This window comes from Mesoplodon densirostris, chromosome 16 (assembly GCF_025265405.1).
Source record: "Mesoplodon densirostris isolate mMesDen1 chromosome 16, mMesDen1 primary haplotype, whole genome shotgun sequence".
Classification (NCBI taxonomy): domain Eukaryota; kingdom Metazoa; phylum Chordata; class Mammalia; order Artiodactyla; family Ziphiidae; genus Mesoplodon; species Mesoplodon densirostris.
In genome coordinates this window covers 82,871,248-82,895,282 of record NC_082676.1, presented here as the reverse complement: position 1 = coordinate 82,895,282, position 24,035 = coordinate 82,871,248, and the positions used below count along the sequence as shown (strand labels likewise).

General features: G+C 43.9%; 1 protein-coding gene across 4 annotated transcripts in view; it reads right to left on the bottom strand.

The window, feature by feature from the left end:
- The window catches only part of NINL (ninein like), a 112,797-nt gene that overhangs the window by 62,207 nt on the left and 26,555 nt on the right, over positions 1-24,035 (bottom strand). The gene's annotated exons all lie outside the window — the stretch shown is intronic.

The following is a 24,035-nucleotide window of genomic DNA, read 5'->3' as shown; positions in this document are numbered from 1 at the left end:
ATGATAATCACAATAAAAAATTCAGTGGCAACAGTGGAAGACAAGGACCAAATACATCTTCGATTAAGTGTACCCCAATAAAGAGAAAATGAGACGGAGAAGAAAAGGAAATTAAAAATCAATAAAGTAACCAAAAAACATAAAGACAGACATAGACCCATGGAACACACTTGAGAGCCCAGAAATAAACCCTTGCGTATGTGGTCAAATGATTTTCCAAATGGCCAAGACCACACAATGAAGAAAAGACAATCTCTTCAATAAATGATGCTGAGAAAACTGGATATCCACATGCAAAAGAATGAAGTTCAACCCTTACTTTACACCATAATCAAAAATGAACTCACAATGGATTCAAGATCTACACATAAGATCTAAACTATAAAATTCTTAAAAAAAAAAAACAGAGGAAAAGTTTCATGATGTTAGATTTGGCAACGATTTCTTAGATATGACACCAAAAGCATAGGCAACAAAAGTAAAAATAGACAAATGGTACTATATCAAACTTAAGAATCTGCACATCAAAGAAAACAATCAACAGTGTGAAAAGGCAACTTACATACAGAATGGGAGAAAATAATTTGCAAATCATACATCTGATAAGAGGTTAATGATCAGAACAAATAAAGAACTCCTATAACTCAACAACAAAAACCAGTAACCCGATTAAAAAAATGGGCAAAGGACTTGAATAGACAATTCTCCAAAAAAGATACACAAATGGCCACCAAATGGCCAAGCACGTGAAAAGGCTCAACATCTCTAATTAGGTACACACAAAACAAAACCACAGTGAGATATTATCTCGCACCCATTAGGATGGCCACTATAAAAAAAAAACAAGCAAACAAAAAACAGAAAACAACAAGTGTTGGTGACGATGTTGAGAAATTGGAGCCCTTGGGCACTCTTGGTAGGAATGTAAAATGGTGTAGCTGCTGTGGAAAACAGTATGGAGGTTCCTCAAAAAACTAAAAATAGAATTACCATATGACCCAGCAAATTCCACTTCCAGGTATACACCCCAGAGAACTGAAAGCAGGATCTCAGAGTTATCTGCACTCCTATGTTCCCTGCAACATTATTCACAACAGCCAAGAGGTGGAAGCAACCCAAACGTCCATTGACAAAAGAATGGATAAAGAAAATATCAATAAAATGGAATATTATTCAGCCTTAAAAGGAAGGAAATCCTGTCACCTCCCACAACATGGATGAACCTTATGTTGAGTGGAATATGCCAGTCACAAAACGACAAATACTGTATGACTTCACTTCTGTAAGATTACTAGTCAAAATCAAGGAGACAAAGTAGAGTGGTGGGTGCCAGGGGCGTGGGTAGGGGGATAGGAAGGGTTGCTCAGCAGGTAAAGAGTTTCAGTTTTGCAAGATGAAAAAGTCCTAGAGATCTGTTACACAGTAATGTGGATACCAGTTAACACTACTGAAGTGTATATTTAAAAATGATTAAGAGGGTAAATTTTTTTTAATTTATTTTATTATTTATTTTATTTTATTTTATTTTTGGCTGTGTTGGGTCTTAGCTGCGGCATGCAGGATCTTCACTGAGGCATGCGGGATATTAGTTCCCTGACCAGGGATCAAACCCACATCCCCTGCATTGGAAGGTGGATTCTTTCCCACTGGACCACCAGGGAAGTCCCAAGTGGGTAAAGTTTATATCATTGTGTTTTTTACAATTAAAAATTTAAAAATAAGAAAAAACTTTTTTTAAGGAAAAAAAGTTCAATATTTGGTGGTTTGCTTTCTGAAATTGCCTGGTTCTGTTTGTGGCACTTTTACCTGGATTTTTTTTTCCTTAAAAAAAAAATTCAAAATCAACACCCAAAGTCCAGGCATCCTCTAAAAGCCCAGGAAAGGCAACCAGCTGATGGGAAGGGGGGTTCTGGAAAAATACAAGACTTTTCCAAGCAGAGAGACGGCAAAGTCCCACCGTGAGGGCCAACAAATAAAAACATCCAGACCGAGTAAATCCTCAAGAAACTTCAGAGCAAACAAACAAGTCCTAAAAATGTCTAGAGAGAAAAGAGCATTCTGCACTCAGCGCCAGGCGTGACTCCCGCAGCAAGAATGGGATTGGAGGCTGAAAGACCTCCTGAGGAAAGGGCACTTTCCACCAACCTGGAAGCTAGCGGACGCGTACTTCAGCCAAGAAGGAGGAAGACGCAGGTTGTAGATCTGGGTCCCCTGCAAGCAGTGCACACCGTTCTGGGAGGGTGGCCTGGGGCAGGGCCACAGTGCAATCCACACAAACTGGCCACTAGGGACCCTACGGTCCCGTATCGTGGGACCACGTGGAAAACAACATGGGTGGTTTCTTCTTCTTTTTTAAAAAATATTTATTTATTTACTTATTTGGCTCCGCCAGGTCTTCGTTGTGGCATGTGAGATCTTCGTTGCCGCGTGAGGGATCTTTAGTTGTGGCATGCAAGCTCTTTTAGTTGCAGCAGGATCTAGTTCCCTGATCAGGGATCAAACCTGGGCCCCCTGCATTGGGAGTGCAGAGTCTTAACCACTGGACCACCAGGGAAGTCCCCAATGTGGGTGGTTTCTGACAGAGCTGATGGACCATTTGGAAAAGAATAAAGATGTTAAAAAGTAATTATGGAAAAACCAAGAAAGCCTCCATAAGGCCAAGCTGGGCACAAGAATGGAACTGTAACTGTGCCCCAGACAGCGTCCCTGTGGTAGGTGGACAGTGCATCTTCCGTGGGGGGTGGGAGAGACAGGGAAGCCTCGAGGTGAGGGTGATCCGAGGTACCAGCCTGCCCGCTTATGGCCCAGGGGATGTTTCTCAGGCCTCCATAAAGCAGCTCCAGACAGGAGTCCAACGGCATTTAGCACCACCACGGCTGCTGTGCGCCCTCCCGACCCGGGGAACTGGCTCCACCTCCCGCCGGCCCCCCACAGTGGGACCCTGAAGCCCGCACAGAGCCCGAGTTGGGAGACTCGCCCTGGTCAGCGGTCGGGGTTGCTGACTTGAGCTCTGGCCCATCCAAACCCTCTCTACTGGGAGCACTGCAGCATCAACCAAACTGGGAGTGAAGGGCAAGGAGGGGACGGTGCCGCCTCCCAGATGGTCTGCTCAGCGGGATGATCTCGCTAAGCAAGGGACCACTGTGTTCTCACTTGGGCTCTTCCTCGAAAGAAGACACTAACCCTTGTGCAGCGCCCCCACCCCACCCCACCCTGCGTCTGCTCTTGCCTTGGGTTCTGAAGGCCTCCCTCCAGCAGGCCTCCCTCCTCGGCCCATCCACCTGCTGCTGGTCCACTGGGTGGGCCTGGGGCAGGCAGGGATGGGGGCCCAGCAGGCACCACGCCTCAGACACAGCAGGAGGTGATGGAGGATGCTCTCGGGACACGCAGCTGCACAACCCTCCACACTGGTTTGCAAAGTTGACTCTTGGTGTCCGGTGGGTACTTAAGACAAACCAACACTGAAATGGACTGGATTGGGGTCAACTCCCTTCAGGTCCCAGGATCTGACCCCCCAAGCCTCCAGGTGCCAGATCCCCCCCGTAAACCCTGCTGTCTGCACGTTAGTGGCATCACTGCAGGGTGGGGAGCCCAGAGGCCACCTTCCTGCTGTCGAGGTCAAAGGAGACCGGCCAAGGGCTCCCTGAGAACATTTTAAAGCACTAGAATCTTCCTGAACCGTGCAAAGGCCACCCTAAAAGACCCCAGACATGGGCAACGCTGCCTTCACAGCTGAGGTGACCCATCCCCTATCCCCATGCTTCTCTGCAAGGCTGCAGGGCCCCCAGCCAGGCTCAGCTCTGGGCCAGTCAGAGCTTCTGTCAAATTGGGTCTAAAACACCACCTTTGCTGGGCTGCTGAGGGGAGGGGCAGGTTCCAGGCCCTGGTACTCATCACACCACGAACGACAGTAGAATCACCATCCCGCACACCGGTCCCCAGGCTCCCAGCCTTCCAGCTGCTCAAATCCTATTTCCAGAAATGTGTCACTGGGAAACGCCTCTCCCTCCTGACTGGGAAAAGCAATCAACCTAAACCACAGGACACAACAGTGAGCAGGACAAGGGCCTTAACCCTGCCCCTCCCAGCAGGGAACCTGTAGCTCTGTTCAGACTCCCTGAGGCCTGTGTGTGAGGGCAGAGAATGCCGTCCCCTAGAATCCTTGCAGAGAACCCCGGGAAGGAGAAGAGAAACAGGGGACCTCTCAGGCGGGGCCCCGCCTCCTGCACCACCCATCCTCGGCGCCCAGGCCTACTCACACGCGAAGTGCAGGCCTCACAGCCAAGTGGCCGTTATAAATAATAAACATCCAAGGGCCTCTTCAGTTTCTTCTTCACCCAAACTGAATTATTTAATCCTCTCCGGATTCCACAAATGCATAAATGTCCACACATCGAAACCACCAGAAAACCCCGCTGCGTTCAGTGCTGACTGCAGACAGGGGACAATGTTCCAGATAAAAAGGAGCCCTTGGCTTATTACGGTTTGATTCTTTTGAAACTGGAATCAGTAGACTCTCAATAATTCTAACGCTCTAAAGCTTAATTAAATATATGAGCATAAACTTTGCTACCAGGTGAAGCAAGACACTGTTTTCATCCTGGGGAGAAAAACCTGCCCTCAAACAAACTGGATACAGGCCAAGAAACAGCTGCTGACCAGCACCCTGCAGGACCACGCAGCCCTCTGGATGGGAGGTGTAGGTTTGCATTTAACTGATGCACAGCAATGAGGGAATTTAATCTGTGGTCCTGGAAACCCGCTGGGTATCAAGGACAGGGAACCACAAAGACCTGTGGTCTCTCACAAGCAGCTGGGTGGGCCGATGTCTGTGGACCCAGAGCATCGCACCCAGAAACAACTCCAAACAAGCCCCTCCATAAAAACCTGTAAAAGCCTGCTGACCCAGAATGAACAGCACCAAGGTAGCATTCTAGATGGCGCGTTCTGTATCTGCAAAGATGTTACGACCCAGATAAAACACTGAAGTCCAGCCTTGGGCTCCAGAAGAGCAGGTCTTGGCACCATGTCAAATAGCCTTGGGGTTTGTAATCAACCTCCATACTTCAGCAGTTCTGAGCTTGTAGGATTAATTTCTGCATTAACTGTTTTCACGGCTTCTTTCTTGTTTTTCAAAACTTATATTATTTATTTACTTTGCCAACGTCGGCCCTAACTATCTCAGCAATAAGGCTTGAGAAGCTATCATTTTTATCCAAGGGATTTTCCAATCCCAACAATATAAAAATAAGCTGATGCGTCATTTAATTGGCAATCAATATAGTATTTGCTCTTCCTACAAAGTAGATATTTGGACTAAAAGCTATAAGGATATCAAACTCTAAAATTGTCCTAGAAAACCTGCTTTCTAGGGTGTCCTCAAGAAAACGTTGTGGGACCCACTCACCTCACATAAAAACTTTGTACCCTTTAGCCAATATCTTCTTGGTTCCTAAAGATTTTTATAACCACATGTACTTATATTTGTGCTAGGACTATAGCTATAGACCCAATGGTTATAAAACATCTACATAATTGTAGTTATACATATTATACATACATAATTAGTTATACATATACAAGGTTATCCACATAAGGTTCTACATACAAAAAAATGAGCTTTCTCTATATGTATCGTTACATATATGCAAATGTAGAAAACCTACTCTCAGTATCAATATCAACTTCTAACTTAAATTCAGCTAGAAAATTCTACCATAAAGAAAGCAGTAGTTTCTCTTCTTTACTAAAAATAGCCAATAACAGTGTAGAAGAAATGACAGAACTGGAAAATTACAATTTTGAATCCCCATTGTAATAGGTGATAGGGTAAGGATCATTAATGTATGATTAAAAACAGTGGGGAGGGAAAAAAAAACAGTGGGGAGGGAATTCCCTATGGTTAGGACTCCGTGCTTTCACTGCCCAGGGCCTGCGTTCAATTCCCTAGTCAGAGAACTAAGATTCCCACAAGGCACATGGTGCAGCCTAAAAACTAAATAAATAAAAATAAAAATAAAAACATTGGGGAGAGGTGACGTCATGCAAAGTGGCAGGGGACGACACTCCACCAAAGCAAAACTGAGCCATAAAGAGTGACTGGAAGGAACTATATTGAAACTCTGGAACCAGATCAGACACTTAGAGCAAGGTGATGAAAACAGGCTGCTGATGTTTGTAAGAGAGCAGCGAGCAGGAGCCATCTACCACCCTCAGTGCCTCAGGGACCAGAGCCGTGAGGACCGCGGTCCAAAGTCCTGGAGTGTCTGGCTGGAGCCAGAGTGGGCAGTGGGGACCACGTCCTCCATAATCTGGGGATGTGTGTTTTGGTTGGTCTGGTGACTGAGGGGCTAGAGCAGATTCTGGCCTTGGGGTCAGCCTCCTTGGGCTGCAGCAGCTTCCCTCAGAGTATCTAGGAGAAGACATTTGGGGGACCTTTGTCAGGTCACTGGCTGACCGCAGACATAGCAGAACGGAAAATTCAGTCACCATGCACAACAAAGAATACACTTTGCAAAAACAGCTAGGAAAAATCGCCAAGACAGCTGCGGCCCTCAACTAGTAAAAATCGTTAATCCCTGAGGTGCGGGAGAATCAGAATGTCCAGATTTAAACAAAAACTTACAAAGCATGCAAAGAAACACACACGCTGGAGTCTTTTCCACACTAGAATTTCTTTTTTATAAGGCAGTGTGGTCCGTTTTATTTTATTTAATTAATTTATGTTTGGCCACGCTGCACGGCTTGTGAGATCTTAGCTCCCTGACCAGGGATTGAACCCGTGCCCCCTGTAATGGAAGGACGGAGTCCTAAACGCTGGACCGTCAAGGAATTCCCTATACTAGAATTTATAAATTCAACTCTCTGCACTTCTACCAAAATATTAAATAGCATTTGCATCGAATACAAAGCAACAGTTTTTCCTCCTAAAGGAACCCAGGTGAGTGCAAGGCAAGGGCATTTGCTAAAACAGACTTCTGATTCTGGAGCACCCCCAAAATAACTTTTATTCAGTTTAATCATTGCCGCCCAATCTCCCTCAACACGACTTTTTTAAATTAATTAATTATTAAAAAATGTTTGGCTGTGTTGGGTCTTCATTGCTGCACGCACGCTTTCTCTGGTTGTGGTGAGCAGGTGCTACTCTTCATTGCGTGAGCGGGCTTCTCATTGTGGTGGCTTCTCTTGTTGCGGAGCACGGGCTCTAGGCACAAGGGCTTCAGTAGTTGTGGCACACGGGCTCAGCTGTTGTGGCTCATGGGCTCTAGAGCGCAGGCTCAGTAGTTATGGCGCACAGGCTTAGTTGCTCCAGGGCATGTGGGATCTTCCTGGACCAGGGCTTGAACCCGTGTCCCCTGCATGGGTAGGCGGATTCTTAACCACTGTGCCACCAGGGAAGTCCAACACGGTGAATTTTTAAACAAACAAGTCTGTCTTCAAGCTTCATTTGTTACAGCAGATGGACATTTAACCAAGGTGATGAGTAACAGTTCATTATCTCAATGAGTAGAAACTTGAATTTTCAACACTGAGCAGATCTGGCATCCATGGCCCACCCTCACTGTTTTCCTCATGTGGACTCTTATTGGATGTTTTACGAGTGATTCCTCTAACCTTGTTATTCAATCCAGATTTCCCCTGGATAAGCTGCTTTCTTACTTTGCCTGTGACTCTCAATCTGAGGATAATGTTACAGAACATCAGAGTCAGAAGAGGGGTCCCAAAGAGCGCCATTCTATCACCCATTTCACAGATGAGGACCTGATACCCTATAAGTAAGCACAGAGGCGGATTTCCTCAGTCAGCTGAAGAATGTGGACGGAGCATACAAGGGCACAGGCGGGGTGCAAAGGGAACGTTTCCCTGCCATTCCAAGTATGTGGTGCTTCCCTTAATCTCCAGGTGAGACCCTTTATCCATGTAAATGCCTGCTGATGCTTATAACTGTACACAGTCACTGTATACAGCTCAGTAACCGAGGAGCATCCCCCATGGGTTCCCTGCTGTCCTCTTCTCCTGTCTTAGACTTTGATGGCTTTCAAGAGGTACCAAATGGGTAAAACCAGGAGGCCGGAGCTGCTCACACTGACTGTTCACAGCTCCATCCAATTCTGTCTCAATGGCATCATGTTGGTAGCTTAAAATCTGCTCTGGTGGGACTATTTATTTATTTATTTTTTTTTATTTTTTTTTTTTTTTTTTGCGGTACGCGGGCCTCTCACTGCTGTGGCCTTTCCCGTTGCGGAGCACAGGCTCTGGACGCGCAGGCTCAGCGGCCATGGCTCACGGGCCCAGCTGCTCCGCAGCATGTGGGATCTTCCCGGACCGGGGCACGAACCCACATCCCCTGTGTCGGCAGGCGGACTCTCAACGACTGCGCCACCAGGGAAGCCCTGGTGGGACTATTTACACACAGTTGTTGGAAAATGCTACAGTTCAGGGCTTGGGGGGCAGTTGTGAAAGCTTTATCAGTATACTACACCACAGCTAAAATATAAAAGACTGATCATATCAAGTATTGGTAGAGACATGGAGCAACTGGAACTCTCAGATCTTGTTAGTGGAGGTATCAATGGCACAAGAGCTCTAAAAACCTGCTCAGTTTTATCTACCAAAGTTAAATACATATCCACTCTACAACATGGCAATCCAACTCCTAGGTACCTACTCGACAGAAACCATGGATTTGTGTACCAAAAGACACACTTTCTTAGACAGCATTATTCATGGCACCCCAAACTAGAAGCAATCTAAATATCCATCAGTAGTAAAAATAAGTAATTGGTGGCATATTCTGGGAAACTGTAAAGCCATGGAGAGGAATGAACTACATAATGACAACCTCAATCTTACAGACATGATGGAAGAAGCAGATATTGCATGATTCCACTTGCATTAAGTTCAGAAGCAGGAAAAATCAATCCATAGTGTTAGAAGTTAAGATAGTGGATGGCAGGGAGGAAATAATAAATAGGAGAACATATGAGGGGCTGTTCTGGGGTTCCTGAGATACTCTGCTTCTGACTGGGATGGTGGTTACACGGGTGTGTTCACTGTGACAGTTCATCATTATCTGTGCACTTTTCTGTGTGTGTGTGTGTGTGTGTGTGTGTGTGTATATATATATATATATTTACTTATTTATGCATGCCGCCCCTCCTGGCATGTGGGATCTTACTTCCCTGACCCTGCGCCCCCTGCAGCAGAGTCCTAACCACTGCACTGCCAGGGAAGCCCCTCTGTGCATTTTTCTTCCGTACATTACACTCCAAGTTCAAACAGTGAAGAGGGAGAGTATTAGAAGCGCTGACGGCACTTCCCTGGTGGTCCAGCAGTTAAGATTCCTCGCTCCCAATTGCAGGGGGCCCGGGTTCGATCCCTGGTCAAGGAACTAGATCTCACCTGCCACAACTAAGACCCACCACAGCCAAATAAATAAATAAATATTTGAAAAAAACAAAACGCTGACCTTCCACACCCACCTCCTGGAACAGTGGCAGGTACGACGGACTCCTGTTGCTTTGTCATGGCTAGAAGACAGACGTTCCCAAAAGGGCAAAGGAAACAAAGGGCCTGAATGAGAAACAAAAGGCCCAGGAAGCACTTAGGAAAATAAAGCAAAACAAAGCAAACCTGCAAACTGTTTCCCCAAAGCCACTCCTGTTGCCCCTCCCGCCAGGTGATTTCTAAAACTGTTTGAGTATTTTCTGCAAGACTCTTCATAAGACCTAGCAGCTCTGGCTCCTTCACTCCACTGGTGTGACGGAACCAAAAACATGCAAAGCCATGGAGTCCGTGCTGGGTAAACAGTTGCACATCATGTGGGCTAAACTGCTTCTCACAGATGCTACAAAGTCAGACACTGTCCAAGACAGGAAAAATAGGACACACTTGACAAATTGTCTACAAGTGAATCATACTTTAGCTGTACTCTTCATGGAGCAATAAAAAGAATAAATAAAAAGAAATGAAAAGTGACTCTGACATACCCTCATTAAAGTCAACAAAATGCTATGGGCTTGTCCTTAAGAATCTTGGGGATATTAAAATAGCCTGCATGTAAGGAACAGGATATGGGGGACCATATCTCTCTTAGTCTGTTACGGCTACTATAACAAAATACCATAGACGGTAGTTTATAAACAATAGAAACTTATGGCTCACAGTTCTGTGGGCTGGAAGTCCAAGATCAAGGCGCCAGCCTGGTCACGTTCTGGTGGGGCCTGCTTCCTGAGTCTTACACTGGCACCTTCTTGCTGTGTCCTCACCTGGTGGAAGGGATGAGGGAACTCTGTGGGGCCTCCATATAAGGGCACTAATCTCATTCGTGGGGCACCATCCTATTGACCTACCTCAGCACCTCCCAAAGACCCCACCTCCTGACACCATCACCTTCTGGGGTTAAGATTCCACATATGAACCTAGGGAACACACACACTCAGACCACAGGAGTATCTTCCAGGCTCAATTCTAGAACTTCCTAAACATTCCAAAGCTAACTTCTTCAGCCATCACCATATGTGAATTATACCATGCACTCTTATTTAAGGGAAAAGAAAGCTTACAAGGTAAAGTGGCTAAGATATTATTATGAACCAAATGTTTGTGTCCCCTGAAATTCATATGTTGAAGGCCTAACCCCTCAGTGTGGCTGTATTTGGAGATGGGGCCTCTAAGGAAGTAATTAAGGTAAAATGAAGTCACAAGGGTAGGGCCCTGATCCAGGAAGATTCATGTCCTTATAAGGAGAGACACCAGAGAGCTCTCTCCCCACAGGTGAGCTAAGATGATTTATGTGAGCAGACAGCAAGAAGGCAGTCGTCTGCAAACAAGGGGAGAGTCCTCACCAGAACCAACCCTGCTGACACCTGCATCTCCGACTTGCAGGGTCCACAGCAATGAGAAATGAACTTGTGTTGTTTCAGCCACCCAGTCCGTGGTACTTGTTACGGCAGCCCAAACAGAATCATACAGATTTAATAGCTTTTGAGAATATGTATTTCATCTTTCACATATGGAAGGAAATAAAGTAAAAGACTTCTTATTCTTTTAATATTTATTTATTTATTTCGCTGTGCTGGGTCTTAGCGGTGGCACTTGGGATCCAGTTCCCTGACCAGGGATCGAACCCAGGCCCCCGGCGTTGGGAGCACAGAGTCTTAACCACTGGACCACCAGGGAAGTCCAAATGACTGATTAAGAAAGGTTCATGAACAGACATTTCCTAAGCCCCTTCTATATGCTAGACCCCAGATGCTGCTCTCATGAACTAATGTTAGGAGCAAGGATTTTGCTGCCATGATTCCAAGGCAGAAATCGATGGAAATGAAGAGACCACTGGAAAGGCCTCTAACTTGACAAAGGACTTGGCTGGAGACACCGCCACCAGCAGAGGGAGGTTCAACCATGTCCGGGTAGGAACTGGTCATGCAGAGACATCCAGTTTGTGCAGCACGTGAGATGGGCTGGTTGGGTATGAAAACACAGCCGACCAAGAGGAAAACTGGCTTGTGAACAGGCACGGATGCTTGACTTAGTCCAGGTGAATCATTAATTTTAGAAATCCATGAAGATACAAAGATGGGAACTATCAGATGAGCAGAAACTCATGGGGGCTGCAGGGTCTACGCCGTGCAGGCTGGGTGGCAACCTGTCAGCAGAGGGAGGGGAGGCCCTGCTCGGCACTGCCTGTGATGGGACCTCCTGTGGGGCTGGGAGACATCGAGTCTACACCGGGGCAGGAGGAACAACGCAAAGCCCTGCCTGCCCCACAGATTTCGTCTTAAATTTCTGAAAGTCTCCATAATCAGACAAGGACCTGCACTGCTAGACTCCCCAGAGCTTTGTAATTCATTGCTACATTTCTCACAAACATATTTTTAAAGATTCAAATTTATTAGCAAATGCTTTATTATCTGAATGAAAACTATTCACTAATCTGACTAGTTACAAAATTAATAACAAAAAAATTAGTAACCTTCACTCCTATAGTCAAATAACAAGCAGTTAGTTGATATAATGAAGAAAAAGCCTATTTACATTAAAATAAATACACAGGATGGGCTTCCCTGGTGGCACAGTGGTTAAGAATCCATCTGCCAATGCAGGGAACACTGGTTTGAGCCCTGGTCTGGGAAGATCCCATGCCACGGAGCAACTAAGCCCGTGCGCCACAACTACTGAGCCTGTGCTCTAGAGCCCACGAGTCACAACTACTGAGCCCACGTGCCACAACTACTGAAGCCCACAGGCCTAGAGCCCGTGCTCCGCAACAAGAGAAGCCACCGCAACGAGAAGCCCGCGCACCACAACGAAGGGTAAGCTCCACTCCCTGCAACTAGAGAAAGCCCGCATGCAGCAACAAAGCCCCAACACAGCCAAAAATAAACAAATAAATAAAATAAATACATAGGAATAAGCTTAAGGAATGTGCAAGATCTGTATGAAGAAATGTTTTAATGTTCCTGAAAGGCACAGAGAAAAGACTTTAACAAATGCAAAGAGATACCACGTTCTTGCATAAGGAGGCTCATTATATAAATATCAAGTCTCCTTCATCTATACATTTAACATGTCTGCAGTAAAAATATAATGGGGGGGCTTCCCTGGTGGTGCAGTGGTTGAGAGTCCGCCTGCCGATGCAGGGGATACGGGTTCATGCCCCTGTCCGGGAAGATCGCCACGGAGCGGCTGGGCCCGTGAGCCATGGCCGCTGAGCCTGCGCATCTGGAGCCTGTGCTCCGCAACGGGAGAGGCCACAACAGTGAGAGGCCCGCGTACCGAAAAAAAAAAAAAAAATATATATATATATATATATATATATATATATATATATATATATATATAATGGGGTATTTTGGGGATATAGACAAATTGTTTCCAAGGTTTGAATAAATAAGCAGAAAAGTCAGGGTTTTCTGAAAAGGAAGAAGAATAAGAGAGGACCAGCCCTATGAAATGTTAAAACAATTACAAAGCTGCAATAATTTAAACAAGGTAGTACTACCCAAAGAAATGATTAGCCATATGTCAAAAAAAAATTTTTTTTGGATACCTATCTCATTCTTTTCAGCAAAGTAAATTCCAGAAGAATCAGAAATTTAAACCAAAAAAAAATTAATCTATAAAAGAACCAGAATGAAATGCACCTTTTGCATCATCCTTAAAAGAGTGGGAAGTTTGCCTTAAAAGTCAAAATTTCTATGAACAAAAGAATAACATCAGAAGATAAATGGCAAACAAAAAAAATTCTAATATAAATCACAACAAAAGGCTAATTTACTTAATAAAGAGCCCCTAAAATCAATAATGAAAAAGACTTACATCTTAAGTGATCTAGCAAAGGAACTACATTGCATACAAGGAAACACAAACGGCTCTTAAACATGTGAAGAGATGCTTACCTGTACTTACTCATCAGGAGAAATACAAACAAAGCACAATGACATATGACTTTCCACTTATCAGGTTGTGGATTAGTTTGCCGGGCCTCCATAACAAGGTACTATGCACTGGGTGACTTAAAACAACAGAAATGTATTTTCTCACAGTTCTGGAGGCTAGAAATCCCAGACCAAGGTGCCGGCAGAGTTGGTTTCTTCTGGAGTATCTCTCCTTCCTGCTGTGTCCTCAACATGGTCGTCCTTCTGTGTCTGCCTGGATCCTAATCTCTTTTTCTTGTAAGGACACCAGTCACACTGGACTAGAGCCACCTGTTGGGCTGCACCCCTGAAGGGCCTGCAAGCCTTGTAGTTGCCCCACCGCGAGACTGAAGAAAGACCCCAGATACAGCGACAGAGACGTCCACGGTTTATTGAACAGAGAATCTTACAAGTCTGAAGTAGAAGGTCCTCAAGAATTTTGCTGCAGCTCCTGGGATGGCCCGGCTGGTAGGTCTGGTCAGGAAGCAGCTGTGTGGCCTCCGTCAAGGTGCTTCAGCTCACAGGGCCTGGGCTTCCTGAGACACCAAATGAGGAGGCCAAACCTCATGGCCCAAGGCACCTTCCATGCTCTGACATCCTAGTTCTCTCCGGTCCAGCATGATGTCTTTGGGCTCCACTCACCACTGCACTCCGCAGGTGTCCAGGGGTGAGGCCGCAGAGACACCGGGCCTTTGGGTCCACGCCTCCCACAGCCGGAACTCCCAGAACCAAGTTTTGCCCAGACACTGTCTCCTGTCTCCCTCTGGCCTTTGCACGGATTCTGGATCAACGTCTGCTGAGTCTCACTTTCTCTCTCCCTCTCCTGCTCTGGGCTGGGGAAAAGGCGACATGAATTTTTCTTTGACATCCATGCAAAGACTGGCAGAAACTCATTATGCATCATTAGCAGAACACTAATTATGTAACCAGAGGTACTGGAGCACAGTGCATGGTGGCTAAACAGACCCCGTCTTAAACATCAATAGGGAAACGCCCTGATACTTTGGAGTTCCAGAATCGACATTCTGGAATGACACTCAGACACTCAGAAAGACAACTACGTTTGTCATTCTTTCCAACCAACTTCACAATGTCCTAAACACACTAAAATGTTTTTAAAAATGTGTCTACATAGAAAAACTTGAAAGTCAGGTCAGTCTCAGAACATGAAAGACAGTATTTACAAGGCTCTAGCCCAACTCGCTGTACACGTGGCCATCCACAAATATGCAGCCAAAGATGAAAATAACATGGATCAGAAATGGACTCAAAGCTGACAGGACAGTGAAAAAGAACATATAAATAAAATAACGGACGGCATTTGTCTCTCTTTTCCAGACACTTTGGATCACATCACATTTACTCACAGGAAAAGGGACTGCCCAACAGACATAGAAAAGTGAATGTATTACGAAGCTATTTCCCTTAAGCCTTCTCTCGTTTTCTCCCTCCTCCACTCAAGTAAAAGATCTACTAAAATAACTGCAATACGTAATCCTCTGGGCTTGTGAGGCCAACTGCACCTTTACCCTATTAATCAAACACGGAAGTGGATTCCAGAGGTTTTGTTCCAAGCCAGGCTGACACAATGCAGACAGACACCACCTCCCAACGATCTTCTGTGGAAATCAGGGTGGGCTCCACGCCTGGCCAAGGCCTTCGGGTAGAGTCAACTCAGCCAGATCTAGAAACGCCCCCTCGGGAGGTTGGAAAGATCCAGGTGCCAGGCTAGGCCCAGGAGAGAGAAACAGGGACGGAGCAGGTCCTGGGAAAAGGAAGGAGACACAGAGGAATTCAAATGAGCTCTCTGGTCAGTTCTCACAGCTTCGATGACAGGTTCTGGATGGGTCCCCCTGGTGCGCCATTAGCTCGGGGATCCAATAAATGAGCAACTTCACCTCTGACGAGAGACCCCCTGAACCAGAGCAGCTGCACACTGACTTACCTCCCCATGGCTGCACGTGAGGACACAGGCCTCAGGGACCTGCAGTCCCTCCACCCCTCTGCTGCCAGAAGTTATCTCTCATCCTTGCTTTATGCTAGAATCTTAACTGGCCCCAGAAGCACTTTGGGAAAAGAAGCGTGTGATCTAAGGCAAAGGCTGGAGGAATGACACTTTAAATGGAGCTGTGCGCTGATGGGCCCTGGGTGTCCCGACTCCTCTGAGCAACTGCATCCCTAACCGGTGGCCTGTGGGCAACATCAGGAAAGGCTTTTTCTCATTTCCTTTATGGTTAGAGACAACTTTGAGAAAAAGAATCATCATTGGGCTTCCCTGGTGGTGCAGTGGTTGAGAGTTAGCCTGCCGATGCAGGGGACACGGGTTCATGCCCCGGTCCAGGAAGATCCCACATGCCGCGGAGCAGCTGGGCCCATAAGCCATGGCCGCTGAGCCTGCGCGTCCGGAGCCTGTGCTCCGCAACGGGAGAGGCCACGACAGTGAGAGGCCCACGTACCGCAAAAAAAAAAAAGAATCATCATTCCACAGCGAAGATACATTCCTCTGGTTCAACGGCGGTGCAAACTGGCCTGAAGAAATTCCAGCTGGGTTAGCGGGGAAACACGGGTCACGAGGAAAGCCTGAACAAGACCTCAATTTTTCATTAATGAAAAATACACACTGTGCACCCCGGATTGTGTGAGCCTGGGTCGAGGACTGTCCTTCCCACGCCTTTCCCCACGGGGAAAACAATGGGGAAGGAAAGAGCATCCCAGTGACACACCTGCGACAGGTGAATGTGGGCTCGTGAAAGCAACCATGGTGCTTCATAGACAGAATGACACTCCCTACACACCTGAATTTAAGGTTTGTAATTTATATGCAGTACAAAACTTGTGATCAACTCTGCAGCAGCATGGAAGGGAGACCAGTAGGGGAGGGGATAGCTGGGGGAGCAGCTGGCAGGCTGGGGGTGTGGACGCCGATAATCCATTAGGTGGCATGGGCAGGAGGCGTCCTTCCTTGTTTTACAGCTTGTGGACGGAGGTCATGTGATCAACATTTCAGGTCACATTACTGTTACACGGTTTGAAACTCTTTAAATACAACCCTATTCCATTTTGCAGGTGAGAAACGACAGGTTTCACTATATTTGAAGGTGTATATTCCTTTGAGGCTCATAGGATTTGATGCATGATTTGAGACCTTTTGCCAGTTTTGGAAAATCCTCAGCCATTATATCTTCAAATATTGCTTCTGCTCCATTCCCTCTCCTCTCCTTCCAGGACTCCAAGGACAGGGGTGTCAGACCCTTTCATGCCATCCTCTGTGTCCCTAACACTCCTCTCTAGTCCACACTTTTGCTCCTTTTGTCTACATGCTTCCTTCTGGGTGTTTTCTGTCAGATCCTAACGTTTTCTTCATTGGTGCATATTCTAAACATATCCACTAAGTTGACGTTCGTTTTTACAGTTTTTAATTTCTCTAATTAATTCTTTTATAAACTATTATGCCCTTTGGAATAGTTCTGATAACATCCTAAGTCAGGATCACAGATTGAGATGAATACAAATGAGGTTTGGTTTCCGAGAAGGCCAACCTGTTCCAGCTCACTCCTGCTCCTGGGAACGATCTTCCAGGTCCTGACCTGAACGCAAGCAGTTTGCCAGGTGCTCTAGCTTGGTGAGGTCTGGACCCCCGTTTCCGTCCACCCGACCCCGTGAGGCTGTCACAAGTGCTGCTCAGCCTTCTCGCGTCCTTCAGAATGTATGAGGGTCCCACAACCATGCAGCCCCAAAGGCCAGACTCCCCTTCCTGGGCTTTCACCCCCTCCAGGGCTTGACCTGTTCATGTTTTACTGCCTCCTAGTTCTCCAGGGTCTTCGAGTGATGGTTAAAAACAGTCTGCCCAGATGTTTCCACTTGACTACAGCAGGAAATCTAAATGACCCAGCCCGACATGATTACATTCTAAGGTAGTTCCCAACCCTACTTATAGTCAAGGCTCACTGCTTTACCCACATACTCACTAGTTTTTTTTGTTTTCCCATTCTTCTTGCACTTTTTAAAATTTTTTCCCCTTAATTTTAATTAATTAATTAATTAATTTTTGGCTGTGTTGGGTCTTCATTGCTGTGAGCAGCCTTTCTCTAGTTGCAGTGAGTGGGGGCTCCTCTTCATTGGGGTGCACGGGCTTCTCACTGAGGTGGCTTCTCTTGCTGCGGAGCACGGGCTCTAGGCACAAGAGCTTCAGTAGTTGTGGCACGCAGGCTCAGTAGTTGTGGCTCACGGGCTCTAGAGTGCAGGCTCAGTAGTTGTGGCACATGGGTTGAGTTGCTCTGCGGCACGTGGGTTCTTCCCAGACCAGGGCTCGAACCCATATCCCCTTCATTGGCAGGCGGATTCTTAACCATTGCACCACCATGGAAGTCCCTCTTCTTGCATTTCTGACTTTCCATCTTGAACTATCTTTCTTTTGCCTAGAGTACAGCACTTAGAACTTCATTTTGGGTCTGCAGGTGGCAAACTGGTTTTGTCTGTTTAAACTTTCTTCCTTTCATCTTCATTCTTTTTTCCTTAATCAATTAATTAATCAATTTATTTATGGCTGAGCTGGGTCTTCATCGCTGCATGCGGGCTTTCTCTAGTTGTGGTGAGCGGGGGCTACTCTATGTTGCAGTGTGCGGGTTTCTCATTGTGGTGGCCTCTCTTGTTGTGGAGCACAGGCTCTAGGTGCATGGGCTTCAGTAGTTCTGGCGTGTGGGCTCAGTAGTTGTGGCACACAGGCTTAGTTGCTCCATGGCATGTGGGATCTTCCCAGACCAGGGCTCAAACCCGTGTCTCCTGCATTCACAGGTGGATTCTTAACCACTGTGCCCCCAGGGAAGTCCTTCACCTTCATTCTTGAAGGATGTTTCCACTGGACATAGATTTCCTTTATCATGTTGAAAGTCATCCATCTTCTGTTCATTGTTACTGTTGAAAAGGCAGTTGTGGGCTATCTGTTGCCCCTAAAGTAATCTGTCTTTCTTCTCTGGCTGCTTTTAATCATCTCTATTTTAGTTTGTTTTCTCTCATTTCTATCAATACATTTACACTATGATGTACTTTTTGATTTATCCTGCCTGGGATTCACTAATTTCTTGACTCTGTGGGCTGATGTACCATTAGTTCTGGAAAATTCTCATTCATTATTTCTTCAATTATTGCCTCTGCACCGTTGTCTCTTTCCTGCTAAGACTCAAATCAAAATGTGTTAGAACTTTTCCAACAAGCCACTCTGTCACTTATTCCCGTCACTTCTTTAGTTCTACATGCTGCATTCTGTATAATTTTTACTTACCCACCTTCCAGTTTACTAATTCTTTCTCCAGCTCCATCTAATCTACTGTGAAGCATGTCCATATCGATGGCTTAATTTTAGTCACTGTATCTTTAAGTTGTAGGATTTCAATTGTGTTCTTTTCTAATTTGCTGTGTTACTTTTTATTATTTTTTACTGAATAATTCCATGCTGAAATTTCCAAGCTTGGCTTTTATTTCTTTCGTTATGATTAGGATATTTGTTTTAAAGTCTCTGTCTGATCATTCTAATATCTCATGTCTTTGTGGCTCTGTTTCTGTTGTCTTTTGTTCCTGCTGGTCCTGGTTCATAGTATCTTGTTTGTTTCTTTGTGTGTCTGGTTATAATTGACTATCTGTGAACACTGTACATGAAAAATTACTTGGGGTATTATTTTTTGATGCATGGGATAATTAAATCTTCCTCTGGAGAAAATGTTCAATTTGCTTCTGCCAATAGATTTCTGGGGGCAATAACAATCTGAGACAAATCCTTTTTTAACAAATTTATTTATTTACTTTTGGCTGTGTTGGGTCTTCTGAGACAAATCTTAAACTACATTCAAGATTTCAAATTCTTTGAACCACAGAAGTTGTATTATACTACAAGCCACTGCAGGTAAATGGAATACTTCTACTACATTCCCCAGTCAAAATGAGGGATGGTTTGGTTAGTTAAATAACCTAGAAACAGAAGTTTTACCTGAAATTCTCTTTACTGAATAACCTATCTTGGATATTATTCCATATGTGTATGCACAAATACATTAAGATGCAAATGTAAACATCATTCAGTTATAGAAAGAGCTTCCTTGTTCTTTGCTACAGCTACGTGTACCACATTTGCTTAACCAATTTCCTATCAATGAGAATACACTGATCAGATATATATATATATATATATATATATATATATATATATAATACATATATTTCTTTTTCATATTCTTTTCTATTATGGTTTATTACAGGATATTGAATATAGTTCCCTGTGCTATACAGTAGGTCCTTGCTGTTTATCTATTTCATATATAGTAATTTGTATCTGCTAATCCCAAAATCCTAATTTATCCCTCCCCCCATCTTTCCTCTTTGGTAACCATAAGGTTGCTTTCTATGTCTATGAGTCTTTCTGTTTTGTAGATAAGTTCATTTGTATCATGTTTTAGGTTCCACATATAAGTAATATCATATAATATTTGTCTTTCTCTGACTTAACTTCACTTAGTATGATGATCTCTAGGTCCATCCATTTTGCTGCAAATGGCATTATTTCATTCTTTTTTATGGCTGAACAGTATTCCCTTGTATATATATACCATGTCTTCTTTATTCATTCATCTGTCGATGGACATTTAGGTTGCTTCCATGTTTTGGCAGTTGTAAATAGTGCTGCTAGCGTTGCTATGAACATTGGGGTGCATGTATCTTTTCAAAATAGAGTTTTCTCCAGATATATGCCCAGGAGTGGGATTTCTGAATCATATAGCAACTCTAGTTTTAGTTTTTTAAGGAACCTCCGTACTGTTTTCCATAGTGGCTGCACCAATTTACATCCTTACCAATAGTGTAGGAGGGTTCCCTTTTCTCCACACCCTCTCCAGCATTTGTTATATGTAGACTTTTTAATGATGGCCATTCTGACCAGTGTGAGGTGATACCTCATTGTAGTTTTGATTTGCATTTGTCTAATAATTAGCAACGTTGAGCATATTTTCATGTGCCTATTGGTCATCTGTATGTCTTCTTTGGAGAAATGTCTATTTAGGTTTTCTGCCCATTTCTTTTTTTGTTTGTTTTTTTATTATTGAGTTGTATGACCTATTTGTATATTTTGGAAATTAAGTCCTTGTCAGTCGCAGTATTTGCAAATATTTTCTCCCAGTCCATAGGTTGTCTTTTTGCTTTGTTTATGGTTTCCTTTGCTGTGCAAAAGCTTATAAGTTTGATTAGGTCCCATTAGTTAATTTTTACTTTTACTTCTATTGCCTTGGGAGACTGACCTAAGAAAATATTGGTACAATTTATGTCAGAGAATATTTTACCCACGTTCTCTTCCAGGAGTTTTATGGTGTCATGTCTTATATTTAAGTCTTTAAGTCATTTTGAGATTACTTTTGTGTATGGTATGAAGGAGTGTTCTAACTTCATTAATTTGCATGCAGCTGTCAAACTTTCCCAACACCACTTGCTGAAGAGACTGTCTTTTCTCCATTGTATATTATTGCCTCCTTTGTCAAAGGTTAATTGACCGTAGCTGTGTGAGTTTATTTCTGGGTTCTCTATTCTGTTCCATTGATCTATATGTCTGTTTTTGTGCCAATACCAAGTTGTTTTGATTACTGTAGCTTTGTAGTATTGTCTGAAGTCTGGAATGGTTATGCCTCCAGCTTTGTTGTTTTTCCTCAGGATTGCTTTGGCAATTCTAAGTCTTTTGTGATTCCATATAAATTTTAGGATTATTTGTTCTACTTCTGTGAAAAATGTCATGGGTAGTTTGATAGGAACTGCATTAAATCTGTAGATTGCTTTGGGTAGTATGGTCACTTTAACATTATTAATTCTTCCAATCCAAGAGCAAAGCATAGATTATTTCTAATATTTTGCTGTTATAAACAATACTACAGTGAATAATCTTATATATAGGTCATTGAGCACATGCATTAGCATATCTGAAAGATGTATTACTACAAATGATGAAAACACTGGGACAAAGGATCTGCACACTTACAATTTTGATAGATATAGCCAAATGCTCTGCATCGAATTTAAATGGGACACACCAGCAGTTTGTGTCCTCATACCCTCATCAACACAGTGTAACAAGTATTTTTATTTATACTTTTGGGGGTTTTTTTTAGAATTTTTAAAATTACAAGACAGGAGAATATAATATATATTACTGCAACTTTTTTTTTCAATTAACAATATATCATGAATAATTTTCCAGGTAGATAAACAGAACACTAACACACTTTTTCTAAGTAAAATTTATACTGAAGTATAAATATTCAGGACTTCCCTGGTGGTCCAGTGGTTAAGATTCCACGCTTCCACTGCAGGGGGCACAGGTTCGATACCTGGTTGGGAAAGATCTCACCTGCCATGTGGTGTGGCCAAAAAAAATAAAGAGTAAATAGTCAAAGATAAAAGTACACAAATCATAAAAGTATGGCTCAAGGAATACTTACAAAGAGAACACACTCACGTAACTACCATCCAGAATAAGAAGAAGACACTGACAGAAGGCCCCATTAGTCATTATCCTCAAAAGTAATAAAATGATCCTAACACTCAATTCCAACGTGTGTGTGTGTTGTGTTGCTTGTGTGTGTGTGTGTGTTTTCCCACACCACCAAGCAATTCTCTGATACCAGCTGGGTGTCCTATAATTCTACTCAATTTTTTTTTAATTAATTAATTAATTAATTAATTTTATTTTTGGCTGCATTGGGTCTTCGTTGCTGCATGCTGGCTTTCTCTAGTTGTGGCGAGCGGGGGCTCTTTGTTGTGGTGCATGGGCTTCTCATTGCAGTGGCTTCTCTTGTTGCGGAGCACAGGCTCTAGGCGCGCAGGCTTCAGTAGTTGTGGCACGCAGGCTCAGTAGTTGTCGCTCCTGGGCTCTAGAGCGCAGGCTCAGTTGTTGTGGCGCACGGGCTTAGTTGCTCTGCGGCATGTGGGATCTTCCTGGACCAGGGCTCAAACCCATGTCCCCTGCAATGGCAGGTGGATTCTTAACCACTGCGCCACCAAGGAAGTCCCTCTACTCAATTTTGACAGTATCCACCCAGAGACGGCATCAGACCCCACAGGTTAAGGGCTCAGTCCTATAAGACTGGCCCCCCCCCACCTTCTTCAGGCACCAAATGCAAGTCCAGGTCATCATCTGTGCTTCTGACTGAGAGGCTATAGACTGGAGGTTTTAATGACACTTTCCTTGGGTTTATTTAATTTGCTACAGCAACAAAGAGCAGGGAGATTCAGGAAGGGAGTGATAGACACTGTGTCCATTTCCCATTTTCACAGCTTCTAGGCTGAGGGAAGCTCCAGCCCACACCATGTGAAGTAGCTAAAACTTTGATAGAAAAACACAGTTTTGATAGCTTACAGAGTTTGAGGCAACCACAGCAACTGAAAAATGAGCGAGGAATCTTGAAAAGGAGAACACCAAAGAGACAAAGCTCTGAATTCTGCAAATGTTACCTAACTCTCCAGAAAACCCATGGACTATGCATGTGTGGAGCAGCCTCCAAGCAGCTCAGACAAGAATAAAAGAACTGAAATCAAATTTGAGCTGCTTCAAGAGGCAGAGTTTTCAGTCTGAGTCCAATCTCACTGCCTACTAAAACAAACACAAATGAACACTCTTCAGAGAAATAGAACAGAACCTTCATTCTCCACAACACAACTTCACAATGTCCAGGATATAATCCAAAATTATTCACAAAAATGAAGAACCAGGAAAGAGTAAGCCATTCTCAAGAGAAACCACAACCAGAGATTAACCTCAAGATGAATGAGATGTTGGAATTAGCTGCTTTAAAATCCTCTGCCAGCATGATTATACTCAAGGATGTGAAGGAAAAGATTCTCTTAATGAACGCACATATCAAAAACCTCACCAGAGAAACAGAAACTATAAAACAGAGCTAAATGGAAATCTGAGAACTAAAAAACACAATACCTGAAATCTTAAAATTCCAATGAAGGGCTTAACAGCAGAATGGATATGACAGAGGAAAAAGACAGCAAACTTAAAGACAGATGAATAGAAATCATCTAATCTTAAGAAAAGAGAAAAGGGAATTTTTAAAAGATTAGCCTCAGGGATTAAAGAGACAATTGTCAAAGGTCTAGCATACATCCTAGAAGGAGAAGAGAGAGAATTAGGCAGAAAAACAGACTGAAGGACAAATGGCATAGATTATCCTAAGTTAGGTGAAAAACAAAAATTTACAGATTCAAGAAACTCAGTAAACCCCATTTAGGATGAATGTTAATAAAGTTATACCCAGGCACATCAGAGTCAAACTGATAAAAACCAGTATAAGGAGAAAATCCTTGAAAACAGCCAAAGAAAAACAACACATCACATATAAGGACACAACAGTTCAAAATGACTGCTGAGTTCTTATGAGAAACAATCGGCTCCAGAAGACTGTGCAACTTCATCTTTAACATGCTTAAAAACAAAACAAAAGGAAAACTCTGTCCAACTATAATTTCATACACAAAAAAATCCATCAAGAGTGAAGATAGAATAAATACATTTTTGATTTAAAAAAAGCAACTAAGAGAAATGCCAGCAGGCCTGTTCTGAAATAAATGGTAAAG